The following is a 19,433-nucleotide window of genomic DNA, read 5'->3' on the forward strand; positions in this document are numbered from 1 at the left end:
AGTAGGTCTTGAAGGGCAAATGGAAGGACCCTGGCCCAAATACGTAAGTACAGATTTGGATGATTTTGAGAAAATTAAATAATATGATTCTAAGTGGATTATACTCCAGATATATCTTTCAATTGCAAAAACAGCATTAAATTTTGCTTAATCATTATTTTCTTCTCCTGCTCCCATAGGGCAGAGAGAGGGATTGAAGAGACAGAACAAGGCTCATGAGAGACTTCTTGTCTCAATGTCTATAATTCCTCACAATGGGATGCTACACATAAATCTTTTTATCCTAAATGCCTAGCACATATTTAGCACACAATAAGTATTTATTGAATTAATGTAATTGATAACTGAACGAATCATGTTTAAATGGAAAGGAACTGATGTAAATAAATCCCAGCGGTTAAAATGGAAATCTATATAACACAGATTGTTAATCTGAAATGTAACTACAACTGTAGTTCCTCATTAAGCTATGTGAAACCCAGATATTTTAATTCTCTAACACCCTGGCCTAGATTTCAAAATTATTCCTTTAGGTACTCTCATACAAGTCTTTGTATCTACACATAAAACAGGCCCTGTGTTTTCAATTTATTTTATGGTGTGATGGCTCTTGAAATATATCATTACTAATTCCTCCAGTTTTCTTTGGGTGTTATATTGTAAAATATTAATCTCTAAATGAAAACAGGATGATTTGTTGGAATGAATCAGTACTCACTTAAGCCACCCAGAGAAATAAATCTCAACACTTTCAGGAGAGGCAGGGGAGCCTTGTTCTTTTGGCCTCAACTTGGCTCACCCAGAGAGCGATCATCTTAAAATAGCATAAGTAAAAATCAAAGTCCCTTAGAGACCTAAAATGTGTAGCTAAATCTATTTCCAAGTCAGTTTTCACTTGACTGAAAACACTACCCCTATGTAATTCACACTCAGAAAGCCTATATTCTCAAGCTAATTATGAAGTCATTCTATCCTGCCCTTTACTTCTCCTCTCTTTTCTTCTTCTATACCAGGTATAAAACATTCTCAAGTGACATAAACAATTATATGGAAAAAGAAGGAAGGCCAAAGTATACGCATAATTTGCCAACTTCTTTACAGACTTTATGATAAAACCTGATGGGGGTTTTTGTTCAAATTTTACGCATTCTACCTTGAACGTATATGACAAAAAAAAAATTTCTGTATAATAGAAAGTCTAGGAAAAAAACGAAGAAAAGGAAAAAGGGAAAGGGAAGGAGAAAGAGAATTTTCTTCTACTTATCCATTTGTAATTCTTGAATCTGATGCTTCAAACAAAGTAACAAAGAAAAAAATGGAAAAAATATGTAAGAGAAACAATATATGTCACTTTAAGTCTTCCAGAACCTTAAATAGATCATAGTCTATGGTCTACCGTTTGATGGACTGTGAACTAGAAATAAAAAGGAGCTTTTATAATGCAGATCTTACTGACTCAGGTGAACTTGAAGATAAAGACAAGGAATTTAGGGGAGAAGATGTAAACTCCATTTAAAGAAAGACCATGGGCTTTTGAGTCAGAATATGCTGGTTTCAGTGTGGCTACAGATTTCAAATATGTCTTTTGACAAAGCAAAACAGGATTCTTATCAGTAAGTTGCCATAAGATGAGCTAAAAACAATTGCTAAGAAGCTTCTCTTGAAACCGAGAGAACTTCTGTGATTGCTTGGTAAGAAGATATTATGTGATACAGGAAAGACAAACACTGAACAACATATAAATGAAATTAGTATACATAACCTATAAGGATCCTTCCAACTCTTCCACAGGGGTGTCCCCAGGACTCTGAGATCTAGTTAAGTTACTTCTTTAAATCAAAACATTCATCTGTGGAAAGCTGCATTCAGCAATCAACCAGTGTACAGCTAACAGTCTCATAAAGCAATTCAGTGCAGTTCATTATCAAAGGGTACATTTTGACAACTAGTTTATCTTAGTGGTCACAATATGAAATTATACTGTTTAAAGTTAGACATTCTTTGTATGATTGAGGTTTTAATGGTGGGAATTTAATGACATAATATTTTTTTAAGTTTTTAAAGAATGTTTTCAAACATACACATGTCCTAGGATTTGTCAGACACTAATGTGGGTAGAACATAGTGAAAAAGTGGAAAACACAAGTCAAAGCGCTGAGAACTAGATAAAATAGGCCATAATGAGATTTGATAAGAAATTATATTTTAGTCTCAGAGCAACATAAAGCAATTTAAAGGTTTAAGAAGAGGAATATACAGTATGAACTATTTATATTGTTTTGAGTCTATTGACTAATGTGGTAGACTAGATTTTATAAAGGCAATGGCAAGAATCTTGTCTTTTTTTTTTTTTTAAATCCCCAATCAACACAGTGCCTTATGTTAGAGATATGGTACTTGCTGATCTAACTAAAATGTCTTTATGGTTGATTAACAGAACTTACGGTAGGCACCACTCTCAAGGATCCCTCCTTATATGATCCTCTTCCTTTGAGTGTAGACAGAACCTGCAACTTGTATCTAACTAACAAAATACTCCAGATGTGATGGAATATCATTTCCACAATTAGGTTAGATAAGATTATAACTTTCATCTTGTTAAAAAAAAAAAAAAAAGAAACTTTCACCTTGTTAACAGACTCTCTATATTGCCCTCTTGGCTTGTACACTGTGATGAAGCAAGATACCATGTTGGAGAGATCCACATGGCAAGTTATAGTTAACAGCCAGCTAGGAACTGAGACTTTCAATCTAACAGCTCTTTTAGAAAATAAGTCGTGTCAGTTTTCCCATCTGGATGTAAGTCCTCCCTCACTCAAGCTTTCAGATGAGACCCCAGCCCTGACCAACAACTTGATTGCAGCTTCATGAGAGAGCCTAAAGCAGAGAAGCCAGAGAAGCTATGCCCAGACTCTTCAGTCAAAGAAACTGTTTAAGCCACTAAATTTGTAACAACTTATTACATAGCAAAAGATATAATAAATACTATTATGAGGAAATAATCAATGTACACTAACTCATTCTTTTCTGAGAATGACTTTTGCATACAAGTGTAGGTGCTTGGGCCAAAAGATCAGTCACTATGGCCACTAGGTAATTTCCTATCCTGAACTGGGTCATTTGGAATCTGTCTTCCAAGAATTAAACACTTGGAGAAGAGAGATTAATGGGGTAGAGGTAAGTCATATTACTAATGCCACTCTATAAAAAAGGTTGAAGGCATAATTCAAAAAGCCATATTTATGCCAATGGCAAAATAAGTAGATTTCAAAGAATCTCCTGTAGAATTAGATTTTTAAAAACTAGAATTTTTCTACACAACCTTTTAAGATCATAATGCAGGTGTGAGAAAATAAGTTCAACAATTTATAGTCCTATTGCCATAGCCCTTCATTTTATATTATGGGAAGAACTGAGTTCAATTTGTGAACAATAATTTCTTTTGCCTGTCAACAATTTTCATTGTGGACAATGAAATTCGGGATACAATATGTACATCCCTAATCATGGCACTGTGGTTAAAAAAGTAATCAGTGATAAGGGTTTGAGCTGAAAGTGGAGAATGGTTGAAATTGTTTATAATTCTGAAAGGATAATATGCAAAATACAGAAGTATCTTTTTTCTTTCAGGATATGGAAAATAAGGGAGGGATAAGATGCGATTAAAAAAACCACCACTCTATTCATTATACAGAATGTATCATAACCTCCCTTAAAGTCATAAATTTTTATAAACCTATGAAGAACTCCATATAAGACGGGAAAAAGGGGAGACAATTCCCTTATCTATACTGCTGCCATTCCAACCTCTTCCAGAAGAGGGCAGCGCTAAGGAAGAGATGGAAGACACAACACAGTAAGCCTTTAAGCTATTGGGTCACAGTTACATCGAATATCATAAATAAACCAACTTAAAAGAAAGATATGCTTTGATGCAAGAAAAACTCAGATAAAACATTTATAAATCTGGGGAAGGGGAGTGGTGGCATAACACGAAGGTATAAGCTTTAATTATTATTTACTACAATTGCTAATCCTACATCATCAACACAATTACTAATACACAAATATCACCAACAATCTAATGGGGACTTAAATTAATATCAGTTTCCTTTATAAAAGAAGCAATATTCTTCCTTCATAGGTATAAAATGAGAACTCAAAATGTCAATGTTAATTCAAGGCATCAAGAGGCAGCAGTCACTCTGAATCTAGAAACTATAATCCAATTAGTATGTCATTCCTCATTGGGTGGTGAGTGCATGGAAATTTGAATAGCTACTTTCCTTGTCTTAAATGTGTATGCATGATCACAAGAGATGGAGAAACTGACTTGTAAAGTTTGAATAAGATGCAAGATTGTTTTTCTGTGTGGTCTTTCATCCTGAAGTCTAATTTAAACTATTTACAAAGTCTACCAAAACATAGCAAAGGACATTGGTGGAACTCTGTCTTATTCCAAACCCCTTCTTTTTTCACCCCTCAGGCTGTACACAGACATAACCACTGAGATCTAAATTGTGCCCTTAACTGCAGAGAGGATGCCTTACACAAAGTCTCATGTGTGGATTCATGATAGAATTTGCCCCAATATCCTGTGTTATGCAGATCGTTTTGTCACACTCATTTGGTTCAATAGCCATTGCTTTAACTGTTATTTGTTAGTGTGTCTATTGGTATGTTCTGAAAAAGACTACAATTATGTAAAGCATTTTGAAATAGGAGATATTAAGAATCTATTCAGTTTGGGGACATTTTTCTATTGTGTACAGGTATATGCATATTTTAACCATCAGTATCTCATGTTATAGAAATACATTTTACCTGTAGGTAAATGTTTCAGGATATCCACTTATTTAAAGGATAAATAAATAAATATTGCTAAATAACCCAAGAAGAGAAAAATAGTTGAAGAACAAAATAATTCGAGTGCAATAAAATTGAAGTAATAAAAAGTATGGAGCAGAATTCTGAACTTTATGATTACTACTAAAGGAAAAAATGAAAATGTTTACCAGTGAAATAACTGTGCTTTGGAAAAGTATGAATTGTAGGCTAAATGGATATAACAAAAGCAGTTTAATTTCATGTAAAAATTCATTAGGTATTCTCTAAAATAAAATATCTAAATCACTGGTGTAATAATGAAAATTGCAGCGTAGTAAATATAAAGATACTAGACTAGAATTCAAGAGAAAAGAATTAGACTAGGGCTGGCAAATAATTTCAACTCAAGCTTGGTTGGTACCAATTCCAAATTATAGCACTTGCTTAAAATATTTCGTTGAGGGTGAGTTATGGACCACAGCTGGGTTCAGCAGGAAAAATGCTGATTAGTTTTTAGTACAGGTAGGTACAGAAGGAAGCATGTTTGGGGGTGGAGAGAATGGCAAACTGTGGAATCCCTGTCCTCAGAAATATTGCTGAAATTATGACTCCAATTTAAGCCCCAAACTATTCCTAGAATGGGGCTGAGGGGATGGGTGTGCCTCTATCACTTTGATCTTTTTTTTTTTCCTCCTAGTTCTTTTATCTCTAGTTCTTTTATCTCTAAAAAGAGAAGAGTATGTGGAAATGCCACATTTTTCTTCTTAAAAACTGTCTTATTCAAAAATGGTTTTAATATTCAGAGAGATGACCACAAATATTGAAAGAGAAAATCTGTGCAGAACAAACTAATTTGTAGAACAGCTGGAATTCTGCTTCAGCGAACCATTGCCTTTATTTAAGCATGGACAGGAGTCGGGATTAGTTAGTGTAGAGAATAATTTAGACCCACTGTTACTATGGCAACCTTTCCTTACTTTGAAGAAGATCTTCACAAGTTCTAACAAATACAAAGGAAATCATTTTCTTCTCAATCTTTGTTATGAAAAGACAAGTGAGAACATGTAATGGAAAGGTGAATTCAAAACCAAGCCAAGCAAACAAAAAACATAACAAAACCAAGCCAAGCAGAGCAGAGAAGGCACTTGTGCAGCAGACTGCAAAGTTTCCTCCTGGAGAGGTTTGGTCAATGATGGCAAGAGATCCAATGAAGAGACTTATGAAAGCTCTTAATCCTTTTCCTTTTAAGTTGACTGTTACTCACATGAAGTCCTTAAGCTCACTAAGAACCAGACATGGCATATTCTTTGGAGTTGTTCTCAGATGCAGAAAAATCCCTCTGAGGTAAGATTAAATGGTAACCGATAATATTTGTAGATTTGTGACAGGAGAGAAAACTGCACATAGGCCTTATTAAATTGTATTTTTTGTACCCAGTTTTCCTAAAGGCCCTCTGGAAGAGCCTGCTAGTTTTCATCAAAATACATTCATCCTTTCCTTCACAGCAAGAAAGTTGCAGCTGGGCACATCATTCGGCTGGGAAGTGCCTGCAGCCTGGTCCGACCAGAGACCTCAGTTCTTTCTACCACAAAGTTAGTAGAGGTGACGTGAGCCACTTCCTGGTCTTGGCCTTGTTTTAATCTGGAACATTTGTGATCTTTGCTCCCTTCCTATGAGCTGGCACACTCTCACACCTGTGACCCAGTTTTTACCAGGAAAATGAGGATAATGCTCTAGGGAAAAGATGGAGTAATAGGGCAGAAGGAATTTGAGTCACTGAATGACAATGTGGAGCAGAGCTACTCTCAAAACTTGGATTGTTTCTCTAAAGATTCTTATATGAGAGAGAAATAAATCAGTATTTTTCTTGGAGCTAGACTATTTGGGAAGCTCTGTTGTAGCAGGTTAAGTGAGCACTAAAAGATTTTCTGTAGGGTGATGCCTGGGTGGCTCAGTGGTTGAGCATTGGCCTTTGGCTCAGGTCATGATCCCAGGCTCCCAGGATCAATTCCCACATCGGGATCCCACAAGGAGTCTGCTTTTCCCTCTGTCTATATCTCTGCTTCTCTCTGTGTCTCTCACGAATAAATTCATGAATAAATAAAATCTTAAAGAAAAGATTTTCTGTAGGTATTTTTACACTTATGCAATGTCATATATATATGTACATATGTATATGTATACACACATATATACATAATAAAACAGTGACTATACCTCTCAGTCATGACAAATAAAACATTGTCAGTATGGCTATCATCCTGTGTGCTCCTTACCAATCAAAATTCTTCCTCTCCCCAACCTCTGAAGCAAATATTAGGTAATCTTAAATTTGATGTTTTTTATTCCTCAACCTGTTTTTATATTTTACTAAATATGTATGTTTCCTTAAATATATAGTTTTATCTGCATGTTTTATGAGAAAATGCTCTGCATCTTGCCATCAGGGAAATACAAATCAAAACCACAATGAGATACCACCTCACACCAGTGAGAATGGGGCAAATTAACAAGGCAGGAAACAACAAATGTTGGAGAGGATGCGGAGAAAAGGGAACCCTCTTACACTGTTGGTGGGAATGTGAACTGGTGCAGCCACTCTGGAAAACTGTGTGGAGGTTCCTCAAAGAGTTAAAAATAGACCTGCCCTACGACCCAGCAATTGCACTGTTGGGGATTTACCCCAAAGATACAGATGCAATGAAATGCCGGGACACCTGCACCCCGATGTTTATAGCAGCAATGTCCACAATAGCCAAACTGACATTATATAAACTTGATCTTTAGCGGCTGGGAATCTTAGTTGCAGATACAAAAGAATCTACTTTGGTTAATTTAAACCAAAAAGGATTTTGTTATAGAATATTAAACAGTTCATAGAATCTCCAGGATTTTCAAAAAGGCAGTCTGAAGCTACATAGTCCAACTACATCAAAGAAGTTTCTCTAATGAAAACACCAAGGCTTCTAATCAGCAACTGTGATGCTGTGGGATGTAGAGAAAATAGTTTTGTGTTTCTGTACTGTCTGGGCTTTCTAGATGAATTTTTTGCTGAAAACTTAGGATCCTGGGATAAGATGCTTAGAGAATTCCAGAGAGATTTACCTAATTCTAAAGGTATGTGTTTATATTTCAAAAGAAAATGAAGCCCAGGCCTTCGGAGACATCTGTAGGTCCTAAAAACCCAGAGAGCTACAGGAGGCTTATATGGCTCCTGGAGACATGGATGTATATTCCAAAAGGCTCACGCCAGAACCCAGGATCCTTTCCATTTCATCCCCACAGAGCAGAGGTTTTTCTTCTTCCTTTCAGAGGAGGAGAAGGAAGGCAGCTGTCCTGTGGATAAAGAGAGAATCCATTTCCTCCTTGTCCCCTGTCCCACATCAGTGCAATGTCCAGCTATGTATGTAGGAGCTTTCTCTACCTGGCTTTCTTCACCTCACCTCACCGGTAAGAACTCAGGTGAGAGGGAATCACATGCTTATTAATTATAAAGTAATAAATATATCTGATCCAGATCACCTCATGTTCACATTCAGAATAAAATTAATAAAGATGCATATTAAATCCCAACCAGTACCTGGGATTAGAGGTCAGAAAGTCTAACACACTGCTTCCCCCCAAAAACACTGCACAACACTACTGTACTAACTAGAGGCCTTGGTCAGGGTGTTGGGGAAACGCTCTGAGGCAGAGATTTCTGTGCAGTATATTTATTGGGAGTAGTCTTAGGAACAATGCCTTTAAGAATCAGTGAGGGGGGATCCCTGGGTGGCGCAGCGGTTTAGTGCCTGCCTTTGGCCCAGGGCGCGATCCTGGAGACCCGGGATCGAATCCCACATCAGGCTCCCGGTGCATGGAGCCTGCTTCTCCCTCTGCCTGTGTCTCTGCCTCTCTGTCTCTGTGTGACTATCATAAATAAATAAAAAATTTAAAAAAAAATCAGTGAGGGAAGTAACATGAGGTAGAGGGAGAAATTGAACTATAATAAAATTGTAACAAGGCTTCAGTCAATGCTTTAGAAAGCTCTGACCATTTAGTTGTCCTAAATTTAGATCAAGAGTTTAGGCCTCTAGAACTGACCAGTCATTGCATAAGAGCTCTCTCTGGGGGAAGGGTTACCCTTCAAGAGCAATTCCTGGAAACAGATTCAGCTGACAGCTATCAGTAGCCACATCCTGGCAACTTCAAGATGACTCCTTTAACCTTAAAGAGATCTGAGCAGGGCACTACAGCACTAGATCACTTCTTCTGAATATAACCATCTCTTCATGGTGCTCACTTCTGGATTCAAGGCTTGCATGGATGTATCTGATGGGAGAAAATGTTCAGAGGTATGGTGGTCAGGAAAGACATCCTGATACATCCAAGTGTGTATCCCATTAAGGACAAAGAGCTTCCTGTCCATGATAGAAGGTGTCCATTACACTCAACCTGACATCAGTTGGCTGCCAGTTCTTTATGGTATGCAATTGCATTTTCACAGGGCAGAGGTGGGGGAGCGAGTAAGGGGTGGGGGCAGTTATGTCATGGTTGGGTGTTGCTGCTAGAAACCTAACACTTAGCAATACCAATAGCCTGGTCAGCTTTCATGAAGGGACATACACGTTAAGCTATGAAACCACCATATTAGCAATTATCAATAGTCATTTCAGACAGAAGCACGGCATAGGTATATAAAACAAACATTGAAATAAGGATTACTTATCTTATTCACTTATCTTACTATTGAAAGAAGTTAGTGCAATCAGAAGGTAGCATTCAGAATATTGAAAAGATTAGCAACATTATCCTTTAACAGATTTTCATGAGTTTTCATGTTCTTCTGAAAAAGGGAACAATTGCAGGGGAAAATCTTATTGAAAGTTATATCAGGGATGCTTGAGTGACTCAGGGGTTGAGTGTCTGCCTTCGGCTCTGGTCGTGATCCCCAGGTCCTAGGATGGAGTACTGCATCAGGCTCCCCACAGGGAGCCTCCTTCTCCCTCTGCCTGTGTCTCTGCCTCTCTCCCTGTCTCTCATAAATAAATAAATAAATCTTTAAAACAAAAAAAGAAGAAAGTTTATCAAACTTTCTGGAAGCTCAAATGCCCCCCACCCCTTACAGCCCAATATAATATATTTAAACCTGGAAAAGTTCTTCAGACAGGCTCATCTGGCCTGTGCCAGAGGCAGCATCATATAAGGCTGACCATCAATCTAGGTGTTACACGGTATAAAATATAATAATACAGTTCAAACAGAGGATCCATCATTAAGAGTTCATTTATTACCCCTGGCCCCCCTGGTCTAAGTGCTCCCCTGAAATGAGGGCTAAGAAACTGGAGTAATGATTATATTTGGAAGTCTTGCTAACAGATCCTCCTCCTGTTGACCCTGGACGTGTACTGCCATCCCTACATGGCAAACCCAACTCCTTAAAATCCAGTTATTGAAATGAAGGGGAGGGAGACATATTTTCCAGATCAATAGCTTTGGATCAGGTACCAGAGACTGTATTGATTTTCTCTAGTAAAAAAATACCCTACATTTTCAACAGAGTCATCACTTTATTAAGCTCACATTCATAATCCTTATTCTCCAAAGCCCTGTACAACAGTTATTGTAAGTGAACCTATATACAGATAACCACATCTGTGTCTTTCAAGTTTTTGATTTCTTAGGGATATAGTATTTCTTTGGCAGGGAACTAGTATTCCAATATCTACCATTTAACTCTTCTTCCATGACAGTCTTCATACCATTCTGGAAATTGCTGAGTATGTCTAATCCAATAATATACTTAGAAAATAGGACAAATAATAGGAAAGCTGTGTTTTCACATCTAATAGGCCCACTGGGACAAGGTCTTGAGCCAAAATTCCAAGTATCACCTGACTTCAACTCTCCTCAAGCCCACCATAACTAGTGAACCACAAAAATGTTCTGGGTGGCAGCATCAGTTTTTTCTTGGTGATGTAACAAAATGCCACATATTTAGAGGTTTAAAACAATGCCATTTATTATCTCATGATCAGTAGGTTAGAATTCTAAAGGTCTCACCAGGCTAAAATCAAGATGTTGCCTCAAGGGTCAATCCAGTCGTTGACAGATTTTAGTTCCATATGTTTGCGGACTGAGGTCCCCATTTCTTTACTGGCTTTCATTCAGGGGCCATTCTTAGCTTCTAGTGGCCACCTGTGTGCTTTGGCTCATGACCTCCTTTATCTTCAAACCCAGCAATGGTTGATCATCTCCTTATGCTTTGAATCTCTCTGACTTCCCCTTTGGATACATCTCTGTCTTCCTTTTGTGGTGGCACTCAGTATACTTTCTCAAGGATTCCTCACCTTTTTTCATTCAACATGCTCTGAGTTTGTAATCTATGGGTGAGGAAATTGATAAGATGCCTTATGGGGACAAAAAGAAGCAAGACTATAAGAAAGTGGCTTCATATAAATTTGGTTAAAACAAATCTCTAATCCTAATGAAGTTTTCAAACACCAGTTTTCTGTAATAAAACAATATATCAAATAATGTCTATAATTTGTAGTAATTTAAGTGCACTTCAATTGTCTTAAATGGGTTTGTATGGCATTAAGTAGAGATAAGACTATTTTGTGCATGTGTATATGAAGTGTGTTAATATATAAATACAAGCTATAGGTATGACAATGGACACAGAAAATGTGTTTAGTATCATGCAAAATAAATAATGACCTATATTTACAATATGCACATGGATTATTATACTTCATATAGAAAATATGGTTCACATAAAACAATAATTAGTATTATTTGTATATTGACAAACCAAATACTTTGGTACTTAATTTGATGTTTATTAGATAGAATATAGATTTAGTAGTATATATCAGATTTTTAAACTAAGCTAGAAATTTCTCTTAATAACAGTCTAGTCATGAATGGTCCAGGGTTACTATGGAGAACCTGCTCCACCCAGTCATCTTATCTGAACTCCCTAGGAATCTACCCTTCTCTACATGGTCTGAGAGGACTTGCTACTGTGACCACATTCCAAGAGGCAGGAGAGAGGAAACAAGGGAGTACAGTTTCCCTCCTTTTATAGCACAAACCATAAATAGCCCACATCATTCTGACCACATCCCATGGGGCAGAACTGAGTCACAGGACCACACGGAGCTGCAAGACAGATGTGAAATATAATCAACAGTGAGATATATTACATTTATTAAGCACCTACTTAGTTACCATACTAAGCCTTTGATGTAGAGCTTTGTTTATTCTCAATCTTCACAACTAACATAAGGCCTATATTATATTATAACTGACTTGTCTGAAGTTACAAACTTGGAAAATTAGGACCAGAACTCAAGTTTCACAATCCCTAGTTCTTTTCTCTTTTCACTCCATCATGCATTAGTGACAGCCTGCTGACTTTTGCAGCCTAGGGCAGAAGGGCCATATATATGTAATATGATGTAGTCTTAAATACCAGGAAAGCCAAAAAGAAATCATGTCTTTTCACCAAGGCTTTAGGCAGAACATCATATTAGATGTTTTTAGACTCTTGGAGAAATTAAAATGGGAGGACTTTTTTTTTAAATGTTTCCCACAGAGGTGTAGGTTAACAATTCTGATACCACTGCACACATTTTTTAAAAATATTTTATTTATTTATTTATTTATTTATTTATTCATTCATTCATTCATTCATTCATTCATTCATTCATTCATAGAGATGCATAGAGAGAGAGAGAGAGAGAGAGGCAGAGACACAGGCAGAGGGAGAAGCAGGCTCCATGCAGAGAGCCTGACATGGGACTCGATCCCAGGTCTCCAGGATCACGCCCTGAGCTGCAGGCAGCGCTAAACCTGCTGCGCCACCGGGACTGCCCAAAATGGGAGGACTTTTGATGGGAGGCCATCTATAAATGATTCTCAGTCTGAAAATTTTTGCAATTAAATCCCAGGAGAATGAGCATCTCTAAATTTAATGACCTGATGTAGACATGACGCCAACTGTAATTGTTACTTTTCAGGCTCTGGGGCTTCCTATCCAGCACAAATCCCTGTGGCAAAACAGGTACCATTTACTCCAACAATTTCCCTCCTCAGTGTAAAACAAGCTCCACTTAATTAATCAGCTCCATTTCAGTGGCTGGTTAGTGAAACCTTTAACAACAATAAAATACAGGTATATCATAATATAGAAAGAACTGTAGTACAGAAAGATACATAGTTTATGGGAAGAACAGTATAGTTGAGTTAAAATAGAGATGACAGTTTATAAAAATGATCATAGATTTTAAGTAGAACAAAAATACTGGGTGCCTCAGTGGCTTAGTTGGTTAAGTGTCAGACTCTTGATCTCAGCTCAGGTCTTGATCTTATGGTCATGGGTTCAAGCCCTATGTTGGGCTTCAGGCTGGGCATGGAGTCTGCCTTAAATTTTTTTAAAAAAAAAAACAAACAAAAACACACCTCGAGCAGCAGCAGTTTACCAAGTTTGTTTCTTTTATGATAGGAACAGAAAGTATATCTAAACATCAAAAGCTCACCTGGTAAAATGGAAATGGAAAACTCATGGCTCTGTGTAGGGAGCTAATGTTAGAATTATATTAAAAAGCAAAGCCTCTTGCTAACAGAGCTCTATCATCTTAGATGCCTTTAGCTATAGAAATGATTCCACATTTCTGAGTGGTCCCTTCTCCACTTTTAAAAAGAGAAGACAGAAAGGAATAGCAGACTGCTATGCAAGCTGGGGCAAATTATTTTCTGTTGCCACATGACATATCATTGTACTTTGGTGGTTCTCAACTCTCATGGCAGAAGGAAACATAACTAGAAGCAAAGGCAAAATCTCTCCTAACTCCATTTCATGGGAGCAGTTCCTTCTTTTACAACACCTTACCCTCAAGTAGTAATTATCAAAAGTGGTGAATGGGGTTAAAAATTCATCCGGGGACACAAAACTCTTCTAGAATGAAATAGAAGATGGAACATTTCATGCGCCTGGCTTCTCAGAGTTTATTGGCTTCTTGTGTTAGACACAGAAACAGACTAAAGAGATTTTGTGGTCTCTAAAACAAGGTCCAAAAGTGTTTGTAAGAGAGAAAGAGAAAAATGGATGATTCTGTCATGAGTAGAACATGCTGGAAATCTTAAGATACACAAAAGGCTACTCAAAAGTCTTGCGTATTCTGGTTTTACATTCTGAATTAAAATGTAAGCTCAGAATTCATCTTCAGAGGACTGACATGGTCTTCATCCCCTATATCTTTCCATGCCAAAGGCTCTTTAATGGAGAGCAGCTGTATGAACAAATGGTAAAGTGGTAGAAACCAAGATGCTGTGACATTATCATTATCTCTAGTGACTCCTTCTAAGAAAATAGATCCTGTTTTCTCCATGAACCATCTCCCCTCTAGAGCAAACACAGAAGAGGGAGAAGGGAAATAGGAATGGGGCTTGAGGAGACAGGGAGAGTGCCCAGGGGAACACATCAGTGTAGTCTCTGCAGTTTTGCCCAGGTGGGGACAGAGCTGGGCAATGGGCAGCTAGAGCCAGACAGCCCCTCCTCTTGGCTTGAGGCCACTCCTGGCAGCCTTATAAATTCTTGGTTATTTTGGAGGTAATGCCTATGAAGTTTGTAGTGATGGAAATACTCACTTGAACTGAACTGGGTTGAGAGAACTCCATGGTAGTTTGCACCTCTGTCTCTCACCGCTGAGGTCATCTCGGGCCTGCCAGCCACACCTGTTCTTGTTTCAAGCTCACACAGGCCAATCTCCTGCATCATCTCCTTGCATCCCATGATATAGTGATCACCATATTCCATGTAGGGTGTGGTGAGCAGAGCTAGCCTCTGCAAATCCATCCATCCACCCATCCATTCATCTTTCTAACTTTTTCCTTCCTTCCCCCCTGCCTTTCATTACTGTCTTGGCTGCCCACCACATGAGGTTGGAGCATCTCCAATTAATCTATGCTTTCAGGATCATTTAGATTCATTCCTTCTGGCAAGCCTGAAACACATATTTCTGTATTTAAACTTGAAGCTGCGGTTGTTGAAGCAGCGCCCGAAGGTCCCTTGTTGGCCATTGTTGTTGCCAGAGAGAGAGAGGTGGGGGTCACACACAGGGTAAATCCCACTGGTCATGCACCTATCCCAGCTGCCAAGCATGGACAAAATTTCCTTTGGAAATTCCCACGTGGAAGTTGCTTCCATATGGGCCTCTATCACTGCTGCTGATACTAGAGGTAGAAGATGAGGTATTAGGGCCACTCTAGGGACTGCAGCACCTCACAGTTTCTCTGTGGGGACCAGGCCTCCGTACCATATGGGGTTGACTTGGGTTCCTGGTGCAGGGGTCTGGGCCTGTAGGACTGTGGTAAAGCAGAAGCCCTAGAAACTTCTGACCCTGGCACAGTTAGGTTCTCTTGCTGAGATTGAGGATAAGAAACTTCTTGAGGTTTTAAGACTCTATGGATATGTAAAATGGAAATGGTATTTTCTGTTCACTACTGGCTCTTGCAGTTTCTGCCAATTCCGTCCATCAAAATGCAGAAAACAGTTAACCAGTGTGTATACGGTAACTCCCAAGCAACACATAATTACCAGGGGTGCATCCTACATTTAGCCCTGGAAGAGTTCTGGGGAAGCATACGAGGACTGCCACGGAAAGGGTTCAGCTTCCTGCCAAATTTCGTGCTGCAGACTAAGTCTGCAATCTTGATGTTCATGTCAGCATCCAAGAGCAGGTTTTCTGTCTCTAAGTCTTTATGGACAATAAACTTCCAGTGACAGTACTGCATAGTTAGATGCTAGATGGTGGCATTTGGCTCAGGCTTCTTTCTTTCCTACTCCCTGGGCTACCAGGTACTCAGATACCTCTCATCCACTAGTCCACCCCATGAGAAGATAGGGTATTTCCTCGGTCTCTATCCCTTCAAAAAATTTCACTACGTTGGGTTGATTCAAAGCCTTTGTGATTCCAACTTCATTAAACCATTTCCAGAAGCTGAGTTCTGTTGAGTTTTGTCAGTGATCTTCACAGCTATCTCTTTCTGAGTCAGAATGTTCTGGGTCAGTTTTTCACCTTGGTGAAGTTATCCTTGGTGAGGTAGCCCTTGGTGATGTTCTTGAGAGATCAGGAGCTGCCAACACAGGCTACCTGCTCAGCAGAGGTGACTGAGAGGCACTGCAGTGTGTTGGACTTACTATTGGGGTTGGAGTCAAGGTGTCCCAAGGGCAGCTTAAAATTTGGAAAAGCTGGTGAGAAACTTGGTCAAAATCACTTTAAAAGAAAATCATTTCCAAAGCATATCTGATAACTGATCTTTATAATTAAATCAAAATATAATTGCTAGACCAAAACAAAAATAAACAAAAAAACCCTAACAAGATAAATTTTAAAAATTAAAAAAAAAAGATAAAGGAAAATTGAGAAAAATAACAAAAAGAGAAAAAATTAAAGAGTAAAGAAAAACAAAAATATAATAAATAAAATAGACAAAGGATTCATAATGCCAAAGAGCAATCTATCTTTAATCAAGATTTCTCAGGTTTCTGAAAACCAGCTTCCTGAGCTAGAAGGACCACAGGCCCAGGCCTAACCAAGGACTCAATTGCAGGCTTGGAATTTCAGAACAATGACATAACAATGAGCAAGGAATGGGGATAATCCATAGTGGTTTTCATATCTCCTCTTGTAAAAAATTAGTAAGGCCCCATGGGGCTCCTGACTGGTTCAGTCAGTAGAGCATGTGACTCTTGATCTGAGGGTCATGAGTTCAAGCCCCACATTAGGCCTAGAGCTTACTTTAAAAAAAACAATCAAAAAATTATCAAGGACCCCACAGAGTTTTCTGTTTATGCAGATTATAGCTACCAGTATTTACTTAATTGAGAATTAAAATTTGTAAAATGCTTCAGTAGATTTCCATTTCTAATTCAAAAAGCTGTAATAATTTTTGGCTTTCAAAGAGCCTGTAATGTCTACATTTAAATATTCTTTTTCTGTAAACTCTAATTGGTATTAAAATGATGCCAATACTTGGCATCATGATGCTATATAAAATGTTCTGTTGCATAACACAAAATAAGGAACATTATTACCATCCATAAAGCTGACAAGAAAATATGTCTCATCATATTTTCATTTTTTATTTACAGTTCGGCCCACTTGCTTTGGAACAGATGTCTCCTTTCCAAGAGCAAGAGAACTCACTATGTATGTATGTTTCAGTATCTTTAACTCTAGAGGTTACAGCTGTGGGTTGGGAAAGCAAGTCTTCTACTTTTTTTTTTTTTTTTTAAACCAACAATCCATCATGTCCTATGTCCCTTTTCTTCAGCATGGGTAGTGGAGTCCAAGTACTGGATGTGGCAAGATACTCCTACATGATTAAATTGTTTATTGATGCAAGGGATGCCTAGGTGGCTCAGCGGTTAAGTGTCTGCCTTTGGCTCAGGCCGTGATCCTGGAGTCGGGATCGAGTCCCACATCGGGCTCCCTGCATGGAGCCTGCTTCTCCCTCTGCCTGTGTCTCTGCCTCTCTCTGTGTGTGTCTCTCATGAATACATAAATAAAATCTTTAAAAATAAATAAATAAATAGTTTATTGATGCATTGTCTGGAAGCAGAAAGGTGCATAAATCATCAGTGTACAGGTTGGTGGCTATTCAGAAACTGAACTCCCTGTTAAACTAACATCCAGACCAAGAAGCAGAACATTACCAGCTCCCCAAAATCCACCATCCTCCTTTCCAGGAACTTTTTCCCTAAGAGTAGGCACTGTTCATTACTATTTGTGTGAACCTTACATAAATAGAATCACACAACATTAAGTCTTTTGTGTCTGCATCCTTTGTTCAATATTTTTGTGACATTTATCTATACTGTTTACTTTGTCATTCTAAATGCCATTCAGTATACATTTTGTGAATATAAAACTATTTATCTATTTAACTATGGCTGGGCATTTGGGTAGTTCTGTTCTGGGATATTAAGAACAGTGCTGCAGTAAACATTCTTGTTCAGCTCTTTCAGTGAGCACACATATGCTTTTATTGCTGGAGATGTACCTAGAAATAGAATTGCTAGTCTATAAGGTATATATATTTTCAATTTTAATAGATATTGCAGTTTATACCAATTTAGACACTCAACACCAGCATATTAGTTTTATATCCTCTGTTCTAACACTAATGTATGAGAACGCTCTTTCCTCTCTACTACCTAGTATTCCCTACCTTTTACATTTTTTTTTTTCCTACCTTTTACATTTTAACCTTTCTGTGAGTATGTAGTGGTGTAGCATTGTGGTTTTAATTTGCATTTCTCTGATGCCTAATGAAGTAGAGCACCTTTTCATATTCTTACAGTTCACTTCCTTTCTCTAAAGTGCCTGTTATAGTCTTTTGTATATATATTTTTTTTATTGAATTGCCTTTTTTCTTATTGGCTGGAAGGTATTCTTTATATATTTTGGATATGAACTCTTTGTTGGATCCTGTCCCGCATACCTCTCACCTATCCTGTTAACTGACACCACCTCCTACTATTTTACCCATTATTCATTCCTTTTCAGCCACTGGATTTCTTGTTTCTCATATTCAAATCTTTGCTCTACTGTCACCCTCTTAGTAAGGCCTCCCTGGTCTCCCTAATTGTCTTGGAACACCTCCTACAAATCGTATCTATTACCTTCATTTATCGGTTCCTATTTTTAAAAAAAGCTTTGCATTATGGAAATTTTAAATCTACACAAAATTAGAATAGTATAAAGACTCTCCCTCACATATCTAATATCTACAATCAATAATTATCAGCATTGTTATAATCCATTTTATCCATATACATGTCAGTCTGCATCTTTAAGTAAGTGCTATCTTAAAAACACAGATGTCGCACTGTCATCAAAATTAACAAATTAACAATATCATATAGTACCAATCCATATTCAAATTTCCCAGTTGCCCCAAAGATATTTTGTTTGAGCCCATATGTCTGAACAAAGGTCCAAACAAATTTTGAAAAAGTAATAGATTATTAGTGTTTTACCTTTTATTCTACCCTTTAAGCTCCACTCATAGTATCTTTTTATTTTAAAAACCTAATGAATTATGAGAATTTCAGAGAAATTATGAATGCATGTTCTATGGAAGCAGAAGCTGAAGTAAAATTAGTTCCAAATACGATCTTCTTTCAGTATCATGATTATTCAGACTATTTATTGGAATACAGAAATACAGATGATGTGCCAAGATTCTCATATCTTGAAAATCCAAGTAAAAAAAATAAAATACTTGTAATCCCCAGACTGGAGAGCTTCACAGTTTATACAAATGTGTTACATTATCAAAAAATATGTCAATAAAAGATAATCAAATATGTTCTAATTCTCATTTTAAAAAAATAACATAATGAAGTTCACAATTGAGAAACATGATTATTTCAACAAACCAATTCACATAACAATCCATTAAAATAAATGATTACATTCTTACTTTTCAAATCCAGTGTCTCCAATATGTGCTGCAGGTATTCAAAGGCTATTAAAATGACCATGTTTCTTGACACTACTTCAGCCTCCAACATCTATAAAGATTTAAGCAGGATTTGTTGGTATTGTGCATGA

General features: G+C 37.5%; 1 long non-coding RNA gene across 3 annotated transcripts in view; it reads left to right on the forward strand.

Annotated features, from left to right (window-relative positions):
• The first annotated feature begins 3,057 nt into the window (after positions 1-3,057).
• Positions 3,058-19,433, forward strand: part of LOC111098162 — a 28,392-nt gene continuing 12,016 nt past the window's right edge. For 2 of the 3 annotated variants that reach the window (XR_005367417.1, XR_005367419.1), the window contains exon 1: positions 16,476-17,024. This is a non-coding gene — a long non-coding RNA (uncharacterized LOC111098162). Of the gene's footprint in view, positions 3,178-16,475; positions 17,025-19,433 lie in introns of those variants that run through there. The other variant, XR_005367418.1, reaches the window with a different exon arrangement.

Source organism: Canis lupus, chromosome 12 (genome assembly GCF_011100685.1).
Source record: "Canis lupus familiaris isolate Mischka breed German Shepherd chromosome 12, alternate assembly UU_Cfam_GSD_1.0, whole genome shotgun sequence".
Lineage (NCBI taxonomy): Eukaryota > Metazoa > Chordata > Mammalia > Carnivora > Canidae > Canis > Canis lupus.